The sequence below is a fragment of the Leuciscus leuciscus genome (genome assembly GCF_965113295.1).
Source record: "Leuciscus leuciscus genome assembly, chromosome: 9".
NCBI lineage: Eukaryota > Metazoa > Chordata > Actinopteri > Cypriniformes > Leuciscidae > Leuciscus > Leuciscus leuciscus.
In genome coordinates, this window is record NC_138733.1 from 38,575,749 (window position 1) to 38,595,354 (window position 19,606).

At 41.0% G+C, this 19,606-nt stretch overlaps 1 long non-coding RNA gene across 5 annotated transcripts in view; it reads right to left on the reverse strand.

Moving 5' to 3' along the window:
- Window positions 1–19,606, reverse strand: part of LOC309506790 — a 141,919-nt gene that overhangs the window by 99,921 nt on the left and 22,392 nt on the right. The window contains exon 1 of one of the 5 annotated variants that reach the window (XR_014208905.1): window positions 4,805–4,935. The exons of 1 other annotated variant lie outside the window; for it this stretch is intronic. This is a non-coding gene — a long non-coding RNA (uncharacterized lncRNA). Of the gene's footprint in view, window positions 1–4,792; window positions 4,936–19,606 lie in introns of those variants that run through there. 3 more of the 5 variants (XR_014208906.1, XR_014208907.1, XR_014208908.1) reach the window with 3 other exon arrangements.

Genomic DNA, 19,606 nt, shown 5'->3' on the forward strand with positions numbered 1-19,606 from the left:
ACACACACACACACACACACACACACACACACACACACACACACACACACACACACACACACACACACACTCAGACGATGTTCTGTTGTTCCTGTAGTCCATGTTCCTTGGTTCCTCCATATTAAAAAACAGTCAGGAAAAAAACTGCTGTGTTCAAGCTGAAATAAAGAGTTTTTCATTCTATTACACAAAGGTGACTTTATTGTGTTTTATGGAAGTTCGGACCATGAGTCCACGTATGTGGCCATCATTTTTCTCTAAAAGTACATCATATCAAAAGATGATACTTAGTTTTTATTCTAATTAGGTTCCAACAATCCCAAATAGCAAAGAGAAATAAAAAATGCATGTAAAAAAACAGCTTGGGCCTTAAGAGGCTGGTAACAGTGTATATTGTGTAATTATTCTAATAGGATTGAGTCGTTTCTCTCTGTTTTGCATGCATGACGTCATGGTAATCATGATTGTTATTATTATAATTTGCATTCTCTTTTTTTTTTGCCTCTGTCACAGTGTATTCTTAACCTGAATTAGGACTGTTCATACGGTATGGGCAACACCAATAGGTATCATGTAACACAAAATAAACATGTGTTTTCTTCATGATACAGGGCACAATGTTAGTTTGTTTTTTTATTTTGTTACCATTAGACATATATGACTGTGTTTTAATTTGAGGTATGAAAACCTGACGATACCACATATTGAAACCTAACCGGATACAACCTAAATTGGGTAAGCATTTGTTGGACTATTTAAATGTATAATAAATGAAATAAGATCAAAAGAACGCCGTGCTGCGATGAGGGTGTACCATAGACTGTAAAAAATATGGACAAAGTGTCTGTGACGTCACCCATAGACTTTCTGAAGAACGGGTTTGAAGCCGTTTATGGGGGGTATGGGCGGCGCCATCTTGGAAAATCTTGGGAAACCCTAACCCCGCCCACCTTCTGACGCAGCGCGCGTCACTCAGCTCGCTCTGCTACTCCGGTTATCTCTGTGTATATTTTAGGCAACGAAATATGTTATAAAACACCATACTAACTCTTTTCGTTTTCATTTAAAGAAATCTTAAACATTATAGCCACACAAATGTGGTTCAGGCGACGCGTATTGATTATATTCACTGCACATAACGTTTGCCTATTTATAACAAAACGAAATATAAAACACAAACCTGCCTCTTTCCGTTTTAAATATAATATAAAAATATTAAACATTTTAATATGGTCCAGGCAATATGTGCATTTGTACTAAACAACAGATGTTGCAGTAAACAACATTACAGATCATCTTCGTTGTATTAAAATTTAAAATGACAAAACTCAACCCAGTCTCTTTTTGTTAAATTTCAGTTTTATCAATATTAGCTATTATAAAAGTATAAGTAAAAGGTAAAGTTACAATAAGCTATACAAATAAAGCAAACAATTCAGTCAAACATAAAAAGTCATGCGCTCGATCTAGTCTAACCATACAACGGTACAAGTTAAATATAGCTTATAAAGTTATGAAACTTCCCCTCAGCCAAAACGATTGCCCACGAGACCAAAAATCGCCCGTTAGATATAGACAAGACGAATTATATCTCATGTTTAACCACTACAGAGACGCCAGAGTCAGCGGCAAACCTCAAAACGTCTAGCCGATGAAAGGCTGCTCCAGGCGGGGTACATCGCGCCGAGCGCCCGGTCATCGCTGGATCTCACAACTGGATACAATTTTCATAAATCTTTATAAATAAACCACAGATTTGAGCTTTAAACAACTACATTCTCGCCTGAAAAACTCTTAAAACTACATTTCATGATACAGAAACAGTAGTATTATATGTCAACTGTATTAAAAAATGGCGCTTCTTATGTTGTCATTCTGCCTTTCAGCTGTCAATCAAGCTGTCAATCAAAGTTAACCACGCCCTTATTGTCATACATTTTATATCTAAATACTATCTAAACTAACGAGTTAGAAAAAAATTCACTACCCTCGCCGTTGTCAGGCACTCGGAACCTATCGAAAAATCCAATAAAAGTCCATGGGACCAACCTGTAAAAACATGATTTTATGCTGTGAAAACAGACATTTTAACATGGGGGCTATGGACATTTGCTCCCTTTTGGGACCTTCCCCTAGCGGATTTTCGATGTATTGCAGTTTTTCGCACTTCCGGGTAGGCTTCATTTTTTAGATCAGAATGTTGCCCTTGGGGTGTACCCACCCAGATCTGCCGATCCTTCTAGCAATCAATGGGCGGGTACAGTCCTCATCGCTCTACACGACAATAGATGAGTGCGCGCGGGGGCTATTTATAGCGCAGAGTCGACCTGTCTTTCTGTACGACGGTAACTGGAAATTCAAGCTTGGATTTGTCACGATGGATATACTCGCGACATCAAGTATAGATTGTGTTAAACACGACAAGAACACTACAAATTCTACGTTTGTTGGTTAAAACAGTCGGTATTTCCGGCAATGCTTCTGATTTGCAGCTGCTGTTGGCGTACGTACGTCACAACTACCAAGCGCTGCTATTGGCCTACGTAAGGTCAGTTGTATTTTTAAATGTTTTTGAAATAAGTCTCTTATCCTCTGCGTTTTTTTTTATTAAAATATAGTAGCCTAGGCTATGAACAACAGTATTGTGATGTATTATTACAATTTGAAATAACAGTTTCTATGTGGACATTATATTACAAGTATTTTGTTTTCTTCTTTTTTTCTGATTTCTAATTTGAACGATCTCATGGCTTTATTTATGCAATTGTAAATGCAGTGAAAATATATGAATGCCTGATCTGATGCCAATTCTGTGTATGCACTGCAAAGATGGATTTTCCTTTAACCTCTTAGGGCCTAGTGGCCACATACGTGGACAGCACATTTTAGCTCTTATGTCCACAATTGTGTTCACTGCTGAATTGGTGTGGTATGGACATGCATGGGGGTACTTACACTGCCATCTGGTGGTGTCAGAAATTAAAAACACACTACGGTCAAAATTCAAAATGGCAGAAGGAAAGGCAATTATTAAAATGCAAATGCAAAAAGTTTGGCAGGAGTATTGGGATATAAATGAGACAGGAAGACACTTTTATAGCATACAGAAACTGGTGGGGAAGGGAGGAGTGGTGGGCGGAAGCAGGAAGGAGGAGGCGGTCATCACCCGCCTTAGATTAGGACCCACGGAGCTTAACAGCACGTTACAAAGAATTGGGAAACATCCTACGGGGAAATGTAGATCATGTGAGCAATCTGAATCTGTACAGCATGTTCTTATGGAATGTAAGGAATATGAGAGAGAGAGGAGAGAACTAAAAGTCGCACTGCAAAAGGAAAGTGTTAGTTTCACAGTAGAAAACATGTTGCAAAGATCAGGAAACATTAGGAGGCATGTATATAAATACTTGAGGGAAACAGGGTTAATGTATAGGGTTTAAGGGTGGTTTTTTCTTGTTTTTGTTTTTTTCTCCTCTGCCATCGAATGTACCACACTCCAGTTCGGTAAGTGGCGGCAATGCACTTATAAGCTGGGTGCCAGCCGCCAACCAAATCCAAAAGAAAAAGAAGAAGAAGAATTCAAAATGGCGGCGAACACAAGGGAAGATGCAAGTGGTAGCTCCATACACAAACGTCGACCAGGTAAGAAGTTCTGTTATATTTCATGGCTTATTCTGATTTAGATATTTATAAAAGCCTTGTATATTTGTCATGACATGCACATTTTTTTAAAAAAGTGTAAAACTAGCAACTTTGTAGGTCGCTAAACATGATGTACACATACGTGTACTTATGGACTGAACCTCCTCGAAACAGCTAATATGCTAGTAAACATGCACACACATAAAATGGGAAAAAGCAAGCTCTGATGCAGCTAAAAAGCTGTACATGGTCCCAATGAAATGAATAACAATCAAATCACTAAATACATACTTAAATTAGTTGGGTTGAAAATGTTAGTCAAAAAATGTAATATGCAAGTAAAAATGTGCACATGTAAATTAGCTTGCATATTATCCCATTGGAATAAATAAATAAATAATGCAAACCTACATACATAAATTAAATTAATTTGTATTTGATTTTATCATACATACTTAAATTAGTTGGGTTGAAAATGTTAGTAAAAATGTAATATGCAAGTGAAAATGTGCACATGTAAATTAGCTTGCATATTATCCCATTGGAATAAATAAATAAATAATGCAAACCTACATACATAAATTAAATAAATTTGTATTTGATTTTATCATGTTTTTATTTCCAGAGCGTTTTTCTGTGCAAAGAGCATTGGAGCTACTTGGTTTAATTGATGGGGACAACTCAGATTTGGATGTGTCTGACAACGATGATCCCATCCTGGATGGCAATTACCAACCATCACCACAGGAGGAAAGCAGCAGTGAGGACAGCAGTGATGATGAGGACCCCATTCCTGAGTCCACTGACCACAGCAGAGGACGCAAACATGTAGATAATGGTTAGCCAAGACCTGTAGTTTGCGGAGACTCAGAGGAAGCGTGAGGCCAAGGAGAGGAGGAGGACACTCACTCTCTCACACACACACACACACACACACACACACACACACACACACACACACACACACACACACACACACACACACACACACACACACACTCACACACACACTCACTCACACTCACACACACACACACACACACACACACACACTCATATGATGTTCTGTTGTTCCTGTAGTTTGCAGAGGCTCAGAGGAAGCGTGAGGCCGAGGAGAGGAGGACACTCTCACACACACACATACGCACACACACACACTCACTCTCTCACACACACTCACTCACTCATACACACTCAGATGATGTTCTGTTGTTCCGGTAGTTTGCAGAGGCTCAGAGGAAGCGTGAGGCAGAGGAGAGGAGGAGGACACACACACACACACACACACACACACACTATGGCGGCAAATCAATGCCAATAATAAACGAGCGCACAACTGATGCGGGCGCGCGCGGTAAATGACATACGCGAGAGGATAACAGATCTACACGCGAAGAAACGGGAACTCGCGAGCTCATTCAAACCCTGCGCGCGCGCATGACATCATCTCTGCACGCAATACAAGCCCTCGCGTGCGCGCATGATCATTCCCCACGCGCTCGCGCTTGATCTGCTCTCGCCTGCTGCTTTTGCTCGCTCGAACACTTTTATTTTTGGCAGTCGAGGGGCGGGACTTACTGTTTTAATAACCTCAAATGTCATTGGTTACTTTTCCCCTTTTCCAGAAGTCAGTTGCGATTGGACGCCTGTCCAATGACTCGTAATTCACTTGACTTGAGACATGAGACATCACTTCATTTGTTTTATTTATTGTGTGTAATGTGATTTAATGCATTGTTAATATAGAATAGATTCTTACCAGATACTTTATTAACAGAAAGTCTTATTGCATTGTGTCGTTAAAAGATATTTAGGCTACAGACTATGACGCATTTCCATGGTTATTAGCATTGCAAATTGACCAAATCTTTTATAATTTTTTAGGTAATATAAGTGGTTAATTATGTTTTCTATTAAATGCAAAAGGGGTTCTGGCTTCTCAAAGTTAAGATACAGTACACAGCATGAATTAGCTTACAAATGCCTTTTCAGAATTTGCTACAAAATATAGAGGAACAAAATTAAACCCAGCAAATTAGATATTAAAATATTATATAGTGATCTTAACCATCTAACTTTTTGTAAGCTAATAACCTAATAAGAGAAAGTATGAGGCAAGTACAGTACACCATATAAATGATTACACCCCATCTGAACATAACATATCTTAAAAAAAAAAAAAGCCCTAGATAAAGAAAAAAATCTGAATTTGTTGGGTCTAGAGGGGTGTAATCATTTATGCTGTGTACTGTATCTTAACTTGAGAAGCCAGAATCCCTTTTACATTTAATAGAAAATATAATAAACCACTCAAAATTGACATAATAGTAATACACAGGATGATAACAAAAGCTTACACAACAACTCTTGAATATTGATAAACAAGTAATGTATCTTTCACCCAAAGCCCTTGTTATATTTGCAACTATTTAATGGACACGTTTTACATTTCTGAGGTTCTCAGACCCAATATAATTTTGGTTGGGTAAACGTAAATAGTGGTGAATGAGAGTATAGTGGTAATGTAGTGGTGATATACAGCAAATACAGGTGAAACTCGAAAAGTTAGAACATCGTGCAAAAGTTCAAAAATAGAAACAAATTCAAAATTAGAATATTGTGAAAAGGTTTTCATAAACTGTAAGCCATAATCATCAAAATTATAACAAATAAAGGCTTGAAATATCTCACTTTGCATGTAACAAGTCTATATATTAGTTTCACCTTGTAAGTTGAATTACTGAAATAAATAAACTTTTGCACATGAACTTATTCTAATTTTTCGAGTTTCACCTGTATGACTTTACATTCCCATTTTTCTCCAATTTATTTTAGATATTTTAATGCCAATATCACAAATCACAGTGTTATAAATATAAAATGTAAAAATGTATACAAATTTGGGTCAATTTGCAATGCTAATAACCATGGAAATGCGTCATAGTCTGTAGCCTAAATATCTCTTAACAACACAATGCAATAAGACTTTCTGTTAATAAAGTATCTGGTAAGAATCTATTCTATATTAACAATGCATTAAATCACATTACACACAATAAATAAAACAAATGAAGTGATGTCTCATGTCTCAAGTCAAGTGAATTACGAGTCATTGGACAGGCGTCCAATCGCAACTGACTTCTGGAAAAGGGGAAAAGTAACCAATGACATTTGAGGTTATTAAAACAGTAAGTCCCGCCCCTCGACTGCCAAAAATAAAAGTGTTCGAGCGAGCAAAAGCAGCAGGCGAGAGCAGATCAAGCGCGAGCGCGTGGGGAATGATCATGCGCGCACGCGAGGGCTTGTATTGCGTGCAGAGATGATGTCATGCGCGCGCGCAGGGTTTGAATGAGCTCGCGAGTTCCCGTTTCTTCGCGTGTAGATCTGTTATCCTCTCGCGTATGTCATTTACCGCGCGCGCCCGCATCAGTTGTGCGCTCGTTTATTATTGGCATTGATTTGCCGCCATAACACACACACACACACACACACACACACACACACACACACACACACACACACACACACACTCACTCACACACACTCAGATGATGTTCTGTTGTTCCTGTAGTTTGCAGAGGCTCAGAGGAAGCGTGAGGCAGAGGAGAGGAGGACACTCACTCACACACACACACACACACACACACACACGCACACACACACACACACACACACTCAGATGATGTTCTGTTGTTCCTGTAGTTTGCGGAGGCTCAGAGGAAGCGTGAGGCCGAGGAGAGGAGGAGGACACTCACTCTCTCTCTCTCTCTCTCTCTCTCTCTCACACACTCACTCACTCACTCACTCACACACTCAGATGATGTTCTGTTGTTCCTGTAGTTTGCAGAGGCTCAGAGGAAGCGTGAGGCAGAGGAGAGGAGGACACTCACTCACACACACACACACACACACACACACACGCACACACACACACACACACACACTCAGATGATGTTCTGTTGTTCCTGTAGTTTGCGGAGGCTCAGAGGAAGCGTGAGGCCGAGGAGAGGAGGAGGACACTCACTCTCTCTCTCTCTCTCACACACACACACACACACACACACACACACACACACACACACACACACACACACACACACACACACACACACACACACACACACACACACACTCAGACGATGTTCTGTTGTTCCTGTAGTCCATGTTCCTTGGTTCCTCCATATTAAAAAACAGTCAGGAAAAAAACTGCTGTGTTCAAGCTGAAATAAAGAGTTTTTCATTCTATTACACAAAGGTGACTTTATTGTGTTTTATGGAAGTTCGGACCATGAGTCCACGTATGTGGCCATCATTTTTCTCTAAAAGTACATCATATCAAAAGATGATACTTAGTTTTTATTCTAATTAGGTTCCAATAAGCCCAAATAGCAAAGAGAAATAAAAAATGCATGTAAAAAAACAGCTTGGGCCTTAAGAGGCTGGTAACAGTGTATATTGTGTAATTATTCTAATTGGATTGAGTCGTTTCTCTCTGTTTTGCATGCATGACGTCATGGTAATCATGATTGTTATTATTATAATTTGTATTCTCTTTTTTTTTTGCCTCTGTCACAGTGTGAATTAGGACTGTTCATACGGTATGGGCAACACCAATAGGTATCATGTAACACAAAATAAACATGTGTTTTCTTCATGATACAGGGCACAATGTTAGTTTGTTTTTTTATTTTGTTACCATTAGACATATATGACTGTAGCTGTGTCCCAATGTTGAAGGCTGCATCCTTCGAAGGACGCAGACTTCAAGGATGCAGCCTATGCGTCCTCTGAAGGACGCTCCATGTAGCCTTCCTTGGATTTCCTAATTGCGCAGCCAGGTGTTCCCGATCACCGCTCCTGGCGCCAAGCAACAGTGCGAGAGGACAGCTACTATCCTGATCATTCATTTTGATACAGTAAACAGCTATGGAGCCAGAATTGGCTATTGTCATTTTTATGTTTTATATTTTACTTGAGGACATGGTGAGGATGTTTTAGCCCCGGCACTGCCAGGTCATGTATTTTCGGTTTAGCCCTGTTTGAATACAAAACCCAATTGAATATAAAAAGTCCAGTATTTCTCGCGCTCGTCATTGGCAGCTGTCACAGTTGCCAGGCGACAAGAACAATCCTTCGTAGGCTAGACCGGTCCGAGCGCGTCAGATGCGCCCTTTGATATGGGACGCTGCTGTAGTGAGCAACAATTTGTTAATATTGTGACTAATTTTGTTACTTTAATTTTCGGAACTGCATATTTCGTTAAGTATTCACTTACAAATGTGAAGTAACCTACTGAAGTACTTTTTTCCTCACATCACAATATGATTACATTAAACTACACAAAAGTAGCTATATAATGTAACAACCAGATATTACTGTATATTGAAAATATACAGAAGTAAAATGCAACATATACGCAGTAATGCAGTAGTAGCCTAATATAAATGCAGTAGTTATTAAAAGTACTTTTTTCAGAAAGCCGTCGATTGAATCAGCCCTGCAAACCTGTTGGTAGACAACTTAGTGGATAGTGGAAATATGCACTCAAACGCTCTGGAGACAATCCCAGATGATGTCCCACCAGCAGGAGGCCTTAGGGGCAGCCCATCCCGGTCCAGCAGCTCAGCTCAATAGAGTCTACATAATTTTTTTCTTATTTTATGTATTGTAAAATTAAATGTTTATGTTGATTTTGATATGTTTAACGTATTTTGTAAATAGTTGGAAAAAGTGCTTTAATGTAGCCTATAGAACAAATGATTTTCATTTACCAATTTTATTTGAAAAAATAAAAAGGTATAGAATTTGTTTCATGCAGAAAGTATTACTGTCATTACAAAAATAAACAATGTCCAGAACAATTCATTCTCTTTTATTTACACAATTAAAGTAGCATAAAAATAAATGTACATAATTTTTATTTTAAAAAATAAAAGTGAAAAAAGTTAAACAAGAATATGTAGAACATTTTTCAATCATTCTCTCAAGAAGAGAAAACAGCCTGTCCATCCTCTCCCTTCTTTCCTGTGCACTCCTCGCCTCTGCCTCCCTCTGTAGTTGCATTTCTTCTCTGATCAAGTTCAAAAACCCGTCCTGTCTCGCCGCCTTCGTGCTGGTGCTCCTGCTGGTGCTACTGGTGGTGCTGGTGCTGCCCCTGGCTCCTCCTCACCGTGGGCACCCACTACTGAACTCGGCCCTGGTCTGTCCTCAGGGATTGAGGCGATGAGGACAGGGGGGTTGGTGCAATGCCTCTGTCCCAACACCTCATCCATGAGGACAAACCAGGGCCAAGTTTCAGCAGTGGGTTTCCCACTCACACCCTCTCCTGTCCCAGGACACTTGCAATCCTAAAGGCAGAGCAAATGAACCATGGCTTGTTAACAACAACAGGACAATACATTTCAGCAAAGATGTGTGTATTACTTTTCTTATATATATATATATATATATATATATATATATATATATATATATATATATATATATATATATATATATATATATATATAAACCCATTTTTTCCTGAATTGTTCTAAAAAAGCAGAAAAGGGTACTTAACACAGAGGAGCAATCTTAAGTGCATTGTTAACGCTGCAAAATATGACACATCAAGACATGCATACAAAATACTTAAGAAATCATATTTCTGTATACTAAAATTTGGTTAAAACCACATAGCATGACAGCACTACAAAAACACATAAAAGTGAAACCCCATTGCCTTATCTACTGCTTTTCTTATTGTTTTGGGCTTTATTGGGTGAGTGATATTTCTTATAATACACAAGTGCAAATATTACAAATAGGTCGTTAAACTAATAACGTTATTACCACAAGTTTTGCCTAAAACTACATGATAAATGTAGCCACGCAATGGTGACGAAGGAGTTAAGAAGAAGTTTATAAGAAATTTAACTCTGGTTTCGCTAGCTATTTAAGTAAATTAAAACATAATACTTACATTTAAATGTGAATTTGCTGTCCACCACCGATCTCTAGTCTCGGCCGCCTTTAAAAATAAGTAAATAAATGCTGTCGTCAACGGCGCGCAATGACTTATGGGGTAGAATAGGCCGCTAAGTGTCCATTTATGTATCCTTCTTTTCACGGGGAAACGAAGGGTGCATTTGGCGTCGCTTTTGAATCAGGGAAGCCTTCGTCGCGGCGCGATGACGCAACCGGCCTTCGAATACGGCCTTCGAAGGATGGAGAATTGAATTGGGACAGCCTTCATCGAGCCGCGGTGACGCAATCGGCCTTCAAATGCGACCTTCCAAGGATGCAGCCTTTGAATTGGGACGTCCTTCGTCGCGCCGCGGTGACGCAATCGGCCTTCAAATACGGCCATCCGGCCTTCGGAGGATGCAGCCTTCACTTTGGGACACAGCTTGTGTTTTAATTTGAGGTATGAAAACCTGACGATACCACATATTGAAACCTAACCTGATACAACCTAAATTGGGTAAGCATTTGTTGGACTATTTAAATGTATAATAAATTAAATAAGATCAAAAGAACACCATGCTGCGATGAGGGTGTACCCGCCCAGATCTGCCGATCCTTCTAGGAATCAATGGGCGGGTACAGTCCTCATCGCTCTACACGACAATAGATGAGTGCACGCGGGGGCTATTTATAGCGCAGAGTCGACCTGTCTTTCTGTACGACGGTAACTGGAAATTCAAGCTTGGATTTGTCACGATGGATATACTCGCGACATCAAGTATAGATTGTGTTAAACACGACAAGAACACTACAAATTCTACGTTTGTTGGTTAAAACAGTCGGTATTTCCGGCAATGCTTCTGATTTGCAGCTGCTGTTGGCGTACGTACGTCACGACTACCAAGCGCTGCTATTGGCCTACGTAAGGTCAGTTGTATTTTTAAATGTTTTTGAAATAAGTCTCTTATCCTCTGCGTTTTTTTGATTAAAATATAGTAGCCTAGGCTATGAACAACAGTATTGTGATGTATTATTACAATTTGAAATAACAGTTTCTATGTGGACATTATATTACAAGTATTTTTTTTTTTCTTCTTTTTTTCTGATTTCTAATTTGAACGATCTCATGGCTTTATTTATGCAATTGTAAATGCAGTGAAAATATATGAATGCCTGATCTGATGCCAATTCTGTGTATGCACTGCAAAGATGGATTTTCCTTTAACCTCTTAGGGTGTACTCACACTAGGCACGGTTGCCATGAACCGGGCCCGAGTACGATTGTCCCCCCTCCCCACTCCCCCTCTGGCCTGCACTCACATAGGGTTTCAGCATTCGTGCCGGAGCACGCTTACTTCATTATGGTGCGACGGTTTCGGGATAAACAGGAAGAGCGGCGCTCTCACTGAACACAATGGAGTCCAGCACGGTTAGCGCTCACACTGCATGCGAACCGCGCCCGAGTCCAACTGAACCGTGCTCTGGCCCACCTCTTCCAAGCGGGCCAGGGCCGGCTAATCGAGCCGCGCCCGGGCACGGTTCGGAGCACTCACACTAGTCAAACGAACCGCGCTTTGGTGGTCAAACGCACTCGGGCACGGTTCAAACTGGCTAGTGTGAGTACACCCTTAGGGCCTAGTGGCCACATACGTGGACAGCACATTTTAGCTCTTATGTCTGTAAAAGCAATTTTCAGAGATTAATAAAAACAGCATCAAAGGTGTAAGAAACTTTCAAGAGGCAAAATTGTTTTAAAGAGAAAAGGTTTATTCTTTGAGGATTCTTTTCACCCCCGCAGCCACCCAGACGTGAAACAGAATAACCTAGTGGACTCAATGAAACATAGACATTTTATACAGGTTTCTGACATTCTTGACTCCTCCTTTCCCAGTTTCTGTAAATTTCCTTAAAGACATCTTATATCTCAAGCTGGTGTGGACTGGTTCCCCCCCCCAGGGTTGTTCTCTTTCCTGGCCCATCTGGCATTATTGTGTTTGTTCTTTCATGTCCCCTTCAGCTGTAAGAGATCCTCACAGAAACATATGACTAAATGATATTAACAGTTAGGAAAACGATGAAAATTAAGTAATACTGAATTTTTTCCATAACAATATTCCTCCTCTTTATCATTCTCTGATAAAATATATACATATATAAAAATTCAGCCTTGTTTTCTAATTTTAATTAGACCCATTGTGCTATTAAATCTTCAGAATAGAATCAATTCAAGTTTTTTTACATCACAGTTATACCCCTCATGTTTGACTTTCGTATACCTGATCATTTTACTTGAATTCAGCAATATTCAACAATCTTAAAAAGATACAAAGAAATAAAAGTACATAAAAATCTCTTATTTCAATTTCTGTCTCTTAACCCTCTTTACATATCATCATTCTTGAAACGGAAAAAATAAAATAAGAAAAATAAAGAAAAACCAGTAATCAAATAAAAAATAAAAAGAACAGATAATAAAAGTTTTAGAAATTCTCTTTCATGTACCCAGAAAGGTAAAGAAAAAATTTTTATCACATCCCTGTGTAAATGTCATCACTGTCATAATCATACTGCTCTTCACCAGTGGCCGGATACACAGTCAGTTTTACTGCTTGAACTGACGTCACCGTGCTACCTGTCCCTGCCCTGATCAGTCTCTGTACTGAACTGGAAATGCACGTCATGATACACGGTAAACAGAATAAAATTAACAATCCCATTCCAACAATTGGCAAGACAACTTGGATTATTCGGTAGAACCACCCTGACCACAAAGACATCAGCCATCCCGTCCACTGGCTATCAGTAGCCGGAGAGGGCTCCCTTACGGCTTCCCTCATGTGATCAATGATATTGGTTATGTTGTCACTGTAATCAGGAATGTTAAAACAACATGATACCCCCAACATTTTACAAACTCCACCCCTCTCTGCCGTGAGAATGTCGAGAACTAAACGGTTTTGAATAACTGATTCTCTCAATTGACGCATTTCCTCGCTTATTAATGTCAAAGCATTTTCTGTGCTATTGGCTATTGCTAATACTGTCCATGCTAACCCATTAATCTTGTTAATCGTTACCGCTGTACCCACCCCTAAGAAAATTGACCAACCTATATTTGCTCCCGGTGTTGTCCACGGATCAGTTAAAACATATCCTGCATAATTGTTTGGCAGAGCCCCAGGCAGGATCTTAACATCTCGTTTCTCCCTTTTACCTACTTTGTTTGGCAAATACACAGAAGTTCCAACATTCATTAAAGCTGGATAACAGCAACCTGACCAGTCTTTCTTAGGCAAACGGTGATAAGCTCTGTCGCCACAAACCCACACCGCCGCTGGTGAACTTTGGTGCGGTTTGTTGAAGGGGCATGTGAAGTTGACTTCTTTGTTGTTGATGACCGCTGTACAATTGTCCATTGTTCTGTCATGTACGTTGATTTTGATCCTGCAGTCAGACCATCCAGTTCTTAACAGTCTTGGTCTGTTGAAACAGACGCAAACGTCACCTTGGGCATACGTTACCCTCAACGGTGGAATTGCTATGTTAGTGTTGTTGTATTGTTGTATATGATCACAGTTGTCCGCAGGCTGTTTCGTTGGTGTTCTTCCTTCTTCCAGGTCCACAACCGCTTTTAGCACATCAGTCATCTGTTGAGGAATAAGACACTTAGTTTCGTTGACTGTTGCTGTCGTCAGAGGGACAGCTTTCCAGGCATGAGACATTTGCAGACACACCCAGCAGCTTGTTTTTATCTCCAGTTCCTCTTTCTGCAGTATTGCTAGTGCGCAGGCTTTGTTCCCCTGGCATTTCATCATGGCTTTTTGCCCTTCAGGATTTATCTGACCTCTGCTTGTGTCTTCGTCCCCCATCCAGGCCAGTTCTTCTTCAGAAGCCTGTTCGACCGTGGGTGGCACAGGTGACAAGAAAGGTGTCGCCGTCGTTGCTGTTTGTGGTCTGGTTGCCTTGATTACCATAATGTCTATTGTCTCATACCAGTCAGTTTCCGTCAAGTCCAGGGCACAGTAATACCTGCCTTGGTCCGCATGTGTCGCATGTTTCAATTTTACTCTCATCCCGTATCTGTTGTTACTTGTTTCATCTTCAGTGTGCACCTGAAATCTTTCATCGTATTCTGTCCTGTAGTGATGAGCGTATGCTTTTACGTCGGTCCACCTACATGGGCTTTTGCAGAAGTAGAAATGTGCGTGCTCTTCCGCATGTCCATCGCACCCGAGACAGTTCTTTTGGAATGGGTTGCACTTGAAAGTCACACTTGATCCCTCCTCTATCGTGACGATGCTTCCGTGCAGTCCTCTCACCGGCTCCACTTCCGTGTATGTGTCTCTTTTATCACGTTGTCTGATGATGCTGTTCAGCACAGATGTTTCCGTCCAGTTGGTGTGTTTTTCTGCAGGCCACGCTTTCAAGCCCTCAGTGGAACACAAATTTATTAAACAGATAGTCACTGATAAAATTTAAATGGATGTAGTCTTACAAGGTTCACACATTCCGGACAGTCTGGATGGGTGCCATGGCTTTGAACGATTCATCTTGTACAATACTGCAACTGTGTTGTGTCAGAGAATACCCTTTTGAAAAGCTCAGAGTCTTATCAGTCTTTGTTGATATACAGTGTACAGCCTGACACTGATCGTGCAATCGGAACGGTCTTCCTTTCCCAGCTCCCTCTCTGCAGCTTGTATTTCACTCCGCTCGTCGCTGTCTGCACATTGGTCTCACCACTCCCCCTGAGTGACTTTGCACCTGCACTTAGCGTTCTGGCTTGCTTTTAGCTTATTGTGGAGCTTGTCGTTGTCCTTGGGGCTCCTCCTCCTGTTGCTCTTCCGATATGGGTGGAACTCTCCTGCAGTGATTGGCATGCACCCACGTGGCTCGTTCTCCGACCTTCACCGCCGTATGCGTGATCAGCAAAACTTGGAACGGTCCTAGCCACCGTTTTGCCCTCCAGTTCTTTCTCCTGAGGTCGCGGATCACCACGTAATCACCTGGTTTGATTTTGTGCAAGAACGTCTCTGCTACTTTGCTCTTAGAGAGAGCTTCCTTTACCTGCACAGAAATGTTAGATAACAAACACGACATCTCTTTGCAGTAATTCAACATTTCATTCTCACACACATCTGTCGATGGAAGCCTCCTTTTTTCCCCTGTTATACCCATGAATGGTGGTCTACCAAAGAGGATTTCAAATGGGCTCAAATTTGTTTTGACTCTCTTTCTCATTCTCATGTACATTAACACAGTGGGAAGTGCATTCACCCATGAAAGTCCTGTTTCTTCACAGCATTTTGCCAATTTGTTCTTTACCGTCTGGTTTTCACGCTCAACAGCGCCCCCGCTGGCAGCGTGATAGGCACAGTGTGTTCTCATATCAATTCCTAAGAACTTGCCCACCTGTTTGATTGCCTCATTGACAAAATGTCTTCCGTTATCGGAGCTGATCTTTCTTGGGACGCCCCAACGGGGTACAATCTCGGTCAGCAGTGCCTTTGCAACTGCTGCTGCATCTTGTCTTGAGGTGGGAAAAACCTCAACCCATTTCGAAAACATATCCACAATTACCAAACAATATTTCTTTTTTCCGCACGGGGTTAGTTCAATGAAATCAATCATTAAATATTCAAATGGCCCCTCTGGGGCTGGCTGACTTGCCAGTGGTGTTTTAATGCCCCGTGCAACGTTATATGTGGTGCAAATCACACATCTTTTGCAAAAATTTTCAGCATATATTGTGAAACCTTTGGTAAACCACAATTCTTTCATTTGCATAATCATCCCCATTTTTGATACATGGTCCAACCCATGTAACAATTTAGCGTAATGTCGGAAAAAATGGCTGGGCAGACATGGCTTTCCATTGACAGATGTCCATACACCATCAATAATGCTGCAGCCTGACGCCTTCCATTTGTTTTTCTCAGCTCCTGTGGAAAAAGACTGCATGCTCTGGAAACAAGGAGAAATGTCATTGTTAGGGTTAATGTCAACTTGTGCGCAAGTAGCGCCGCTGTTGTCAGCTTTCATCTGCTTTGCTGCCGCTGCTTTCGCAGCCATATCAGCTCTGGCGTTGCCTGTTGATATGGAAGTTTTATCATTAGTATGCGCTGCGCATTTACAGATTGCAATCTTGCCTGGAAGTAAAATAGCCTCTAAAAGGTCAGATACCAACGAAGCGTTCAGTATTGGTCGTCCGTCTGACTTCAAAAATTTTCTGTGCTTCCACAGAGCACCAAAGTCATGTGTGACCCCAAAAGCATAACGCGAGTCTGTGTAAATCGTTACACACTTATCAGTCATCAATTTACATGCTTCAGTCAAAGCGACTAATTCAGCTGCCTGTGCAGAGTAATGACGTGGTAATTTGCCAGATTTTACCGTTTCAAATTCAGTCGTTACAGCATAGCCAACGTTATTTTGTCCCGTTTGTGGATCTTTCGACGCAGATCCATCCACAAACAGGACATTGTCACAGTTATCAAGTGGAACGTCCATCAAATCTGGACGCGGTGTGCACACCTGTTCAAGCGCTGATAGACAACAGTGATGTTCATCGCCATCCTGCTCTGTGGGCAGAAGGGTGGCGGCGTTCAAAGTTGTGCATCTTTTAACAGTGATATTCGGCATATCCAACAAAATTGTGTGATACCTCAGCCATCGAGCTGTAGATAAATGTGACGTTCTCTGCTCCTGCAAAATCAAAGACACCGAATGTGGGACTTCTAAAGTCAGATCAGCATAGCCTACAAACTCTTTTGAGGCCATAACAGCCAATTCAGCCGCTGCCACTGCCCTCAGACAGTGTGGCAATCCTGCGGCTACAGGGTCGAGTTTTGTTGAAAAATAGCCTACGGGTCTCAATCGGTCACCATGTGTCTGCAGGAGGACAGAAGTCATATAACCATTCTTTTCATCGACCATCTGTGTGAACCTACGGTCCACCACCGGGAGGCCCAGCGATGGAGCCGTACACAACTGTACTTTCATGTTATCAAACGCTGCTTCAGCCTCACTTGTCCAAACAAGTTTGTCACATGACTTCAGCCCTTTCCCTGTTGTGAGGGCTCGTAAAGGCTGTTCTAAAATGGCATAGTTGGGAATGAATGTACGACAGTAAGCACACATCCCCAAAAATGACAACAACTGCTTTTTTGTTACTGGCTTTGGCGCTTCTTTTATGCCCTGCACCCTCTTTTGTGACAGTGTTTTGCTGTTTTGTCTGATAACATGGCCCAGAAAAGTCACTTCCTGTTTCACAAACTGAAGCTTTGAAAGGCTGACCCTGTGGCCCCCCCTCTCAAGATGCTTGAGGAGAGTCACAGTGTCAGCCCTGCAAATAGACTCACTTTCTGAACAGATCAAAAGGTCATCAACATAAGAAAGTAATGCTGTTCCCTTTGTCACAGTCAGATTCTCAATACTTCTCCTCAGTGCCTCATTGAATAAAGTCGGACTTTCACAAAAACCCTGGCATAATCTCGTAAAAGTATAACCCCTTCCATTGAAATCAAACGCAAACCAAAACTGGCTTCTTTCATCGACCGGAACGCTAAAAAAAGCATTAGCCAAATCCACCACAGAAAAATACTTTGCATTTTCTGGAATTTGAGTTAGGATCGTATATGGATTGGGGACTCGGGGTGCGCGCGCAACGACAGATGAATTCACCGCTTGGAGGTCCTGGACAAAACGCCATTCAATAGGCTGATTACGATCTCGTATCTTTTTCACAGGAAAAATTGGAGTTCTGACCGGTGAATCATCACAAGGCCTAATTACGCCCTCTTTCAATAAGGCATCAAACACCGGTTTTATACCCTCTATTGCTTCACGTTTCAGGGGATATTGTGCCTTACATGGTCTGAAATCAGATTTTGGTGTGATTACAACTGGCTCACACCCTTTTATCAGCCCCACATCATATTTGTTTTTTGCCCATAAGTTTGGTGATATTTGTGCCAAAGAAATATCAATTTCTGAAGCAGAAATATTCCCCTTTTCCTGTGCGGTCACATTTTTCCCAATAGCAGTCACATTTCTCAGGACCTCAACCTCAAAGTCACAGTTTAATTTAAATGCCCCCACACTTTCACTCTCTGCTGTCTGTGAATCAACTTTTACCCAGTCTGTGGCTGATAAACATTCTTTCACAAAAAGCCCCACATCTCTCCACTGCTGGCTTATGGCCTTCGACACAGATAAGTGGCATGCAGTGTTCTCTGTCATAAGATAGCACTCTTTCTGACCCTTATTTAATACTGCAGACAGTGCACAGATATTTTCTTTCCAGAAAATGTTGTCAAATTTCACACTTTCATTCTTCACAGAATTAAACCACATCTTTTCAAAGTCTAAATCTCGCTCTGTCACAACATGTGATGTACAATGCATTTTATCATTTGTCATAAACTCTGTGTTGACTGGGTTTGTTCGATTTTTAGCCAATTTCAAAAAAAAATCTGCCCAATCAGCATTTATTATCTGCCACTCATATGCCCATTTCGGCTCAAATTTAGAACATGTAATTTGTGGTGTTTCTTCAATGTTGATTCCATGTGAATTGGCACAGAGGGACAAATTTAATTTACACATTAAATCACGAGCCATTAGAGGTGCGGGACAGTGAGGAGACCACACGAACTCGTGGTTGAAAAAGCGACCGCTTTCTGTCTCGCACTCTAACGGCTCTGTTAATCGGTCAGAGATCAAATGGCCTGAAGCCGAGGTGCTTTCATACACTTTCCCGGTTAGCTTCGGAACACACGGTAAATCACATGGTCGTAAAGTTGACAGACAGGCTCCTGAATCGACCAAAAAATCAATAATTACCCCTTTGACTAGTAACGGATAAATTGGCATTTCAGAAAACCCTGTACTTTTGTACAATCTCATACGCTCGTCATTCACAACACTGCTCAAATCATCAGTCATAGCTTTGCTCAAAGTTTCATCAGGCACACAAAAGGATTTGCAAGCAGTTTCTTCATTGCAGATAGCAGAAAGT